Source organism: Lolium rigidum, chromosome 4 (genome assembly GCF_022539505.1).
Source record: "Lolium rigidum isolate FL_2022 chromosome 4, APGP_CSIRO_Lrig_0.1, whole genome shotgun sequence".
Taxonomy (NCBI): domain Eukaryota; kingdom Viridiplantae; phylum Streptophyta; class Magnoliopsida; order Poales; family Poaceae; genus Lolium; species Lolium rigidum.
This window is the reverse complement of record NC_061511.1, coordinates 82,241,944-82,252,050: the sequence shown is the minus strand read 5'-3', so window position 1 is coordinate 82,252,050 and position 10,107 is coordinate 82,241,944.

The window sequence follows — 10,107 nt, the reverse complement described above, 5'->3', positions numbered from 1 at the left end:
AAGAAAAGGTCTTCCCAATATAATGGGACAAGATGCATTGCATTCAATATCCAAGACAACAAAATCAACGGGGACAAGGTTATTGTTAACCATAATGCGAACATTATCAATCCTCCCAAAAGGTTTCTTTATAGCATTATCAGCAAGATTAACATCCAAATAACAATTTTTCAATGGAGGCAAGTCAAGCATATCATAGATTTTCTTAGGCATAACAGAAATACTTGCACCAAGATCACATAAAGCATTACAATCGAAATCATTGACCCTCATCTTAATGATGGGCTCCCAACCATCTTCTAACTTCCTAGGAATAGAAGTTTCAAGTTTTAGTTTCTCCTCTCTAGCTTTTATGAGAGCATTTGTAATATGTTTTGTAAAGGCCAAATTTATAGCACTAGCATTGGGACTTCTAGCAAGTTTTTGTAAGAACTTTATAACTTCAGAGATATGACAATCATCAAAATCTAAACCATTATGATCTACAACAATGAGATCATTGTCCCCAATATTTTAAAAAAATTCAGCAGTTTTATCACAAACAGTTTCAATGAGTTTCAGCAATTTCAGCAGTTTCAGGCAGTTTTGCACGCTTTGCACTAGGAGTAGAAACATTGCCAACACCAATCATTTTATCATTGATAGTAGGGGGTTTAGCAACATGTGAAGCATCATTATTACTAGTGGTGGTAATAGTCCAAACTTTAGCTACATTATTCTCTTTAGCAAGTTTTTTGTTTTCTTCTCTTTCCCACCTAGCATGCAATTCAGCCATCAATCTAATATTTTCATTAATTCGAACTTGGATGGCGTTTGCTGTAGTAACAATTTTATTATGTTTATCTTCATTAGGCATAACTTTCAATTTTAAAAGATCAACATCAAAGGCAAGACTATCAACCTTAGAAGCAAGAATATCAATTTTACCAAGCTTTTCTTCAACAGATTTGTTAAAAGCAGTTTGTGTACTAATGAATTCTTTAAGCATGGCTTCAAGACCAGGGGGTACACTCCTATTATTTTTGTAAGAATTACCATAACCATTACCATTATTAGAAGGATATGGCCTATAGTTGTTACCAGAATTATTCCTATAAGCATTGTTGTTGAAATTATTATTTTTAATGAAGTTCACATCAACATGTTCTTCTTGGGCAACCAATGAAGCTAAAGGAACATTATTAGGATCAACATTAGATCTACCATTCACAAGCATAGACATAATAGCATCAATCTTATCACTCAAGGAGGAGGTTTCTTCAACAGAATTTACCTTCTTACCTTGTGGAGCTCTTTCAGTGTGCCATTCAGAGTAATTTATCATCATATTATCAAGAATTTTGTTGCCGCCCCCAAAGTGATGGATGATACGTCTCAAACGTATCTATAATTTCTTATGTTCCATGCTACTTTTATGATGATACTCACATGTTTTATACACATTATATGTCATTATTATGCATTTTCCGGTACTAACCTATTGACGAGATGCCAAAGAGCCAGTTGTTGTTTTCTGCTGTTTTGGTTTCAGAAATCGTAGTAAGGAAATATTCTCGGAATTGGACGAAATCAATGCCCAGGGTCTTATTTTTCCACGAAGCTTCCAGAAGACCGAGGGAGAAATGAAGTGGGGCCACGGGGCGCCGCCACACTAGCGCGGCGCGGCCCAGGGGGGCCCGCGCGGCCCTAGCGTGTGGGGCCCCCGTGACTCCTCCGACTCCGCCCTTCCGCCTACTTAAAGCCTTCGTCGCGAATACCCCGCATGCGAGAGCCACGATACGGAAAACCTTCTAGAGACGCCGCCGCCAATCCCATCTCGGGGGATTCAGGAAATCGCCTCCGGCACCCTGCCGGAGAGGGGAATCATCTCCCGGAGGGCTCTTCATCGCCATGATCGCCTCCGTATCGATGTGTGAGTAGTCCACCCCTGGACTATGGGTCCATAGCAGTAGCTAGATGGTGTTATCACCGGATTTTGGCCAAATCAGGAGATGGGTCGTAATTGAGATGGGCTTGGAGGATATACACGTGGAGCGTCTCTGAAGCGGCCTTGCACGAGAATTTGGGCTAGATTGCCCGTGTATCTGTATATTATAGTAGATTGCATCTTAGTTTAGAATTAAGAGATAGAGTTTAGCTCGTACATGATTAGGTGTATTCCTAAGATAGAAAGTCTACGGACTATAAATATGTACCTAGGGTTATTGAGAAAGGAGGACGACCACGTTCACAACAAACACAATCTAGGCGCATCGCCACCCCTTGTTTCGAGGGTTTCTCCCGGGTAAGCATCATGCTGCCTAGATCGCATCTTGCGATCTAGGCAGTATAGGTTTAATCGTTATCTGGTGTTGCTCGTACTGAAGCCTTGTTGATGGCGAGTAACACTACTTATCGTAGATGTTTTGGGGCTTGCATCGTTGTTCTTCTGATATGCTTGCTTAGCTATGCTGCCCCTCGATGTCTAGCCGTCCTTACACCTATCTTAGGTGTAAGGACGGCATCTTGCTTCATCTTTATTTAGTAGATTTGATCTGTTATAGTTGCTCCTTGTTCTGCAAGGATTTGTTTGATATCCGTATGGTTAGGCCTTGCAAATGGGTTGAACGATCCGGTAGTGCGCTAGGTATGGCTTACCGATCCTAGAAGGGATGTTCCGGGAATCGACTCTACGTTGGTTTTTAGGCCTCTTTTAGGGTTAGTTTTCCACCATCTTTCGTATCTGCTAGGCTCAACTACGTGTAGGATGTTCCGGTTATACGGTGAAAACCCTAAACTGTCGTAGATCAATTTAGCTTAATATTAATGAAGCAGGACACCCATGTTATTGCAAGATCTAATATGAACCATGGGTCAATCGGCTCTTTGAGCCGATGAGCAAGGTAACCTGAGAGCCGATCGAGGCTCATTTAATGTTTACGTGTCTACCATGCAGGAAACTAATCGAAGCGATCCAACACCTTCCCGACCGGTATAGGTCGAGTGGCACGCCCTTGCAACCGCCGGGACGTGTACCGAGCATTGCGGGCCGTTGACCGAGGGACCGGGGCCCACCGGCCGTCTTGGAAGCCTCCCGGCTCTTCGTGTTGCTCGTCGCTGCTCGCCGGTGGGTTTTGGCAGGCAACACATTCTGGCACGCCCGGTGGGACCATCTGCAGCAACCACGTCAACATCTGCAGCTGAGATGTCGGACAAACCAGTCAAGTACGAAGATCTACCAGAAGAGCACAAGAAGAAGTATGATGAGCTTAAGGCTCTCTTCGAAGCCGATCTCATCGGCTCTTTCGAGAAAACCCATTCACATGGCATTAGGTTCAAAGGATTCACACCCGAAGGCGTGCTCGATGGAGTAGATCTGTCTCTTCCTTCGGAGGAACGCACCAGAGCCCTGCGCCAGGAAATCAATTACATGGTGGCTCATTCTCTACATCGTCATTCTGAGAGCCTGGTGAACCCTTTGGAGCGTGTTGCGCTTCGTGTGGTGCAGGAGATCATGAAGCATCAGTATTCTCCGTCAGGACCTACCCTAGGGACTCACCAAGGAGAAGTACCGTTCCACACCAGACCGCTACTGCCGTTCGCGCTTACAGCTCCACAGCAACAAGGTTCACCGGCATACGTCGTCTACAAGGTTGGAGGTGATCCGGGCGATTACCAATTCCTGTATGAGCCGCCCAAAGAGATCCCACATGGATACGTGTGCACATACGTGCCGGACGGCAACAACTGGGCGCACACGAACCAGATTACTGCAGGAGGGAGTTCTGGAGCAGAGCTGAGAAACAAGCGTGGCTAGCTAAATATGCCACCGGAACGAGTCATGAAAGCTCAACCCCTGCAGCTCATACCGTGGATCAAATCAGTGCAATCCTGAGAGACCAGTTTGGTATCCTGCCAAAGAGGAGGGCAATCGGCTATTCCAAGCCGTATCCCAACGAATTCGACCTGATCCCGCTGCCACCCAAGTATCGGCTCCCTGACTTCACAAAGTTCAGTGGATCAGAAGGGTCTAGCTCAATTGAGCATGTCAGCCGATATTTGGCACAGTTGGGCATGGTTTCAGCATCAGACGTGCTACGTGTAAGGTTCTTTGCGCAATCTCTCACGGGTCCAGCTTTTGGGTGGTACACCTCGTTGCCACCAGATTCAGTTCGGACATGGAAGCAACTGGAAGAGCAGTTTCATGTACAATATCACTCGAAGCTACCGAAGCCGGCATTGCCGATCCGACGCGAGTGCGGCAAAGGCGGGGAGAGACAGTGTCTGAGTACATTCAGCGTTTCAGAACTGTCAAGAACCGATGTTATTCGGTTCGTTTAACTGAGAAAGAAGCAGTCGAGCTGGCCGTGGCAGGCCTCGCAGCGCCGCTCAAGGATCTAACTTTCCAAGTGAACTACAATTCACTGGCGCATTTGGTCCAGAAACTGACATTGTATGAGCAGCGCCACCCAGAACTATACCAAGACAAGTTCAAGCGCCCGATAGGCCTGGTCGAGGCAGAAGAAGCTGAAGAATCCGCGAAGATCGGGAAGTCGCCGTTGCTCGAATGGGCTCGGGGCGGGACCCGTGTCCTGCAAATGGGTGAAACAACGAGGGCCTGCAAAAGGGTTTGACTTTGATATAAGCAAAACCGAGCAGATTTTCGATCTGTTGCTGAAGGAAAAACAGCTGAAGTTACCCGAAGGCCATAAAATCCCTACGGTGCAAGAGTTGAACGGGAGACCATACTGCAAATGGCATAACACGTTCACCCACACCACCAACGACTGCAAAGTGTTGCGTGGACAGATTCAAATGGCGATAGAACAAGGCCGATTAATCTTCGGTCAGTTTGCCATGAAAGTGGACATGCAACCGTTTCCTGGCGTCAACATGGTGGAGCTCAACCATTCCACGACGCGTCAACTGGGTTTCTCTTTCGATATCAACATGGTAGGGCCTGTAGACCGCCATGGTAAAGATAAAGAGGAGGGCAGCCACTCCCGTGGCAAGGATAAGAAGGAGGCCGATCCACGCGACCGGCCCCAATATGATAACAGACGGTACCTCACCGAGGAAGAAGTGAGAAGCGTGCGGTACCAACGACCACTCTCCGCGCATCTCCTTAACAAATATGAGTACCAGTACGACCGACGCCAGCGGTACGACGTCGATGACGACAGATATCGTCGGTCAGATGCGGACAACAGAAAACATCGTCGACATGACAGAGACGATGAAGGATATGAACGCCGCGCTAAAGGGAGATCAAGAGAGCAGGAAGACATGGACATGCACTGGGATTGTCCTTTCTTTAAGCACTGCTGGGACTCAGGAATGAGCCGATTGCCTACAATCGACAACTGCCCAGAATGTAGACAGCAGAGGAAGGGCACAAGCGAGGTTTCAGTGTTCAAGCGTCTAGGGCCTCTCCCATCTCAAAGCAGACGAGCTGAGTCATCTCGAGATGAAGACTTCGAGGAGTCAGAAGATGAAGAAGAAGATAGGTACCACCGGCCAAGGTGGTGCCCTGATGGACTCAGTCATTCCCAGAAGCGTAGGGTTCAGCGGCTACGTAACTTGGAGGAAGCCGAAGCGCAGTACCTGTACACGTTGAGGAAAGCACGGCCCGATCTGGCCGTGGAAATTCAGCAGACATTGGAGACGGAGGCGCGGCCACAGAAGAAAGAATGGCGCCCCAAGCAGACAAAAGCCGATGCAAAGACATCGGCTGAGACAAACATGGTGTTCATACTCCCGTCAGAGTTTCATGCTCCGGGAACTGAAGAAGTGCCAGTGGCACAGTTTGACTGCGGTCCACGACCAGTTATCTTTGAAAAGCCACGAGAGAGGAGCTACAGGCACTTGAAGGCCCTATACCTAAAAGGTTATATCAATGGGCAGCCTGTCAATAAGATGTTGGTTGACACGGGAGCGGCAGTCAATATAATGCCATACTCCATGCTACGGCGTTTGGGACGCTCTAACGAAGATGTGATCAAGACCAACGTCACACTAAGCGATTTCAACGGCCAAGCATTAGAAGCACAAGGTGTTCTGAACGTAGATCTAACCGTAGGCCGGAAAACCATCCCTACGTCGTTCTTCATCGTCGGCAGCAAGAGCACCTACGATGTCCTGCTAGGGAGGGATTGGATTCACGCCAACTGCTGCATTCCATCTACAATGCACCAATGCCTGATATAGTGGGATGGAGATGAAGTGGAGGTCATGCATACAGATGATTCAGTCGAGGTCTCCATAGCCGGCATGAATATTTGGGACTCGGAAGACCAAGAGCCGCTCTCCGGAATCAGTTTGGACGGCTGTGATCGCATCGAGGTTTCTAAAAACGGGGTGAGGCTGGTCTTATCCACCGGCCTGACGGAGTAGCAAGAGCGACATCAATCGACGCACGTGGCAAGGCCGATCCATGCGATCGGCCCCAAAAAATAAAAAGCAATGACCTCATCTCAAGCATGTCACGTAGTCGTCGTAAAACACAAAGAAGTTGTAAACCCTCATTGAGTAATGCAATGGAAAAGGAGGCCGATTCAGGCAATCGGCCCATATTACCCTCACCATATGTTTTGCCTATGTTCAGCATCGATCTAGCAGGTGACGGAAATCTAGGGTATGGGTTTACATCAGCTGATGAGCTAGAAGAGATTGATATTGGTCCTGGGGATAAGCCGCGACCAACATTTATCAGCAAAAAATTAGATCCGCATCTGAGGAGCCTGATGATAGCTTTGTTGAAAGAATATCCAGATTGTTTTGCATGGGATTACACTGAGATGCCAGGGTTAGACAGGAGCATCATTGAGCATCGGCTCCCTCTGAAGAAAGGATTTCGGCCGTTCCAGCAACGAGCACGACAGATGAAGGCCGAAATTCTGGTAGAAGTCAAGAAAGAGATCGAGAAAATGCTGAACACCGGATTCATCAGGCCATGCAGGTACGCTGAGTGGATTTCTAACGTCGTACCTGTAGAGAAAAAGGACGGCCGATGGCGTGTTGCCATAGATTTTCGGGATCTCAACAGAGCCACTCCAAAGGATGAGTACCCAATGCCGGTAGCAGAGACACTGATCAATGCAGCTGCTGGTCATAAGGTTCTAAGCTTCATGGATGGCAATGCCGGCTACAACCAAATTTTCATGGCTCCATAAGATATACACAAGACTGCATTCAGAGTACCAGGCTCGGTAGGCTTGTTTGAGTATGTAGTCATGACATTTGGGCTGAAAAATGCCGGCGCAACGTACCAAAGAGCCATGAATTACATCTTTCATGATCTGATCGGCAAATTGGTGGAGATTTACATTGATGACGTGGTGGTCAAGTCTGTTGCAGTGGAAGGACACTTGGAGGATTTGCGACACGTCCTGGACCGAACTAGAAAGTTCGGACTAAGAATGAATCCAAAGAAGTGTGCTTTTGGTGTAACGGCCGGTCAATTCTTGGGTTTCTTGGTTCATGAACGTGGAATTGAGATCGGCCTGAAAAGCCAAGAGGCAGTGCGAACGATGAAGCCACCTACCACGAAGAAAGAACTCCAGTGTCTCATCGGCAAAATCAACTTCGTCGAAGATTCATCTCCAACCCGTCGTGGCGAATCGAGCCGTTCATGGGCTTGGTGAAAATTAAATCTGATGAGGAGTTTCGCTGGGGGGCAGAGCAACAACAAGCATTTGACGAGATTAAGGAGTATCTAACGAAGCCACCTGTGTTGGTTCCGCCACAGCAAGACAGGCCATTCTACATTTACTTGTCAGTAGCTGACACCTCCATCGCCTCAGTGGTGGTGCAAGTTTATGATGGTCTGGAGAGAGTAGTTTTCTACCTCAGCAGGAGGATGTTGGATGCAGAAACAAGGTACCCTGAGATTGAGAAGTTGTGCCTCTGTTTGTTTTTCACCTGCACCAAGATTCAGCACATCTTGCTGTCCGCAGAAATTATCGTCATATGCAAATCGGATGTCATCAAGCACATGTTGTCGGCTCCTGTGTTGAAAGGCCGACTCGGCAAATGGATGTTTGCGTTATCGGAATTTGATATCCGGTATCAACCTGCGAAAGCAGTCAAGGGACAGGCGTTGGCCGATCTAATTGCTGAACGGATAAACACTGATATAGCAGCACTGACTGTACGTGCATGGGCCATGTTCTTCGATGGATCGGCCTGTGAGGATGGTTGCGGTATCGGCATTCTACTCGTGTCGCCTCGGGGGGCAACATATTCCTTCTCCATCAGGTTACCTACCCCTTGCACCAACAATGTCGCTGAGTATGAAGCAATATGCAAGGGAATGAAGTTGCTATTTGAAGCTGGGGCAGAAGCAGTAGAAATTTTTGGAGACTCCAAATTGGTGATTTCCCAACTCACAGAAGAATACAAATGTGAGAGCGAGACGCTCTTCCCATTATGGATGCAATGCCGTGAGCTGATGACACAATTCAGGTATATAAATTTCAATTGGATCCCAAGGTCACAGAATACCGAGGCGAATGATCTCGCACAGATGGCATCAGGATACAAGGATGTAGCAGATGAGACCGATCTCCAAGTGCAGTTCATGGAACCAGATGACTGGAGAGCCGATATTTTCAATTACTTGAAAGATTCGGCTCGGGGGGCACCTAAACGGATAAGATACAAGGCCATGAAGTACGTCCTAATTGGGGATGACATGTTCTACAGGACGTTGGAAGGGTTACTTCTCAAATGTTTGGGACCAGCCGAGTCTAATCGGCTCTTACATGAGGTCACTGTTCAAAAACTAGGCCGATTCAGCGATTACTAGGCCGATTAATCGCTACTAGGGGCCTGACCGTGTGGATTACCATTAATCTCTTCTATTAATCCTTTAGCCCGATTAATCATACCGAAAGTCCGATTACTAGGTATGTTCCCGACTAACTACTGCAGTTGGTCAAAAAAGTTATAAACTTTTCAATGCATATAGCTAGTATAGGTGCTACCCCTCCCCAATAAAGTAGGTTTTGCAAAGCTCCCGCTTGATTGCAGCCTCCAACAGCTCGAATTCCGCTGTCGCCAACTAGTTCCTTGCCCTCCCAGACCAGTTACTCTCAGTTTCCTAGATACATGAGCTCGACTACCTTGAGTAGCTCATGCAGGAGCTCAAGAGCGCCTTCGATAGGTTATGTGGTTGAGGTGTAAGAGGGGTCATACCCTACGTAGATGGTGGGAGAAGATAAACTTTAGAGGTGAGAGGATAAGAAGTGGAAGGAAGAAAAGAGGCTTCGAATAGTGGATCCTGATTCGCTCGTGACCTTGAAGATTAGGTCATGGAGGAGAAGCATACATGTTTTTTCTGGGATTTTAGGCTCTAGAGAAGTAGGGCCAGACATATAGAGACTCATATACTATTATTTTTCTTATCTAAAATGTTTTTTACGTGCTAATTTGTGTAGGTTACACCGATTAATAGCCAACCGATTAAATCAGTTAATCATCTGAATTCCGATTAATCGCTACTCCCAAGCCGACCGACCAGTTAACGATTACCGATTTCCTTACCATTGCATGAGGTACATGAAGGTGCCTGTGGAACACATCAATCGGCTCATAAGATGAAATGGCTGATCAGGCGGTTGGGATTTTATTGGCCCATCATGCTTGAAGATTTCTTTAAGTATTATAAAGGGTGTCAAGCATGTCAGAAGTTTGGGAGCATTCAGATGGTACCCGCATCAGCAATGAACCCCATCATCAAGCCTTGGCCATTTCGAGGTTGGGGCATGGATATGATCGGCAAAATTCATCCTCCATCAAGCAAAGGCCATGAGTGGGTTCTGGCCATTACAGATTATTTCACTAAATGGGTGGAGGCCGTCCCTATGAAGTCAGTAGCATCCAAAGATGTCATCAGTTTCGTGAAGGAGCATGTCATTCATAGATTCGGGATTCCCCAGACTATCACGACCGATGGAGGTTCGGTTTTCGTTTCTAAGGAATTTAGAAAGTTCTGCGAGGACATGGGAATTAAACTGATCCGATCGTCTCCATACTATGCTCAAGCGAATGGGCAGGCTGAAGCGTCCAACAAGAGCCTTATCAAGTTGATTAAGAGAAAAATCGATGAACATCCTAGGCATTGGCACG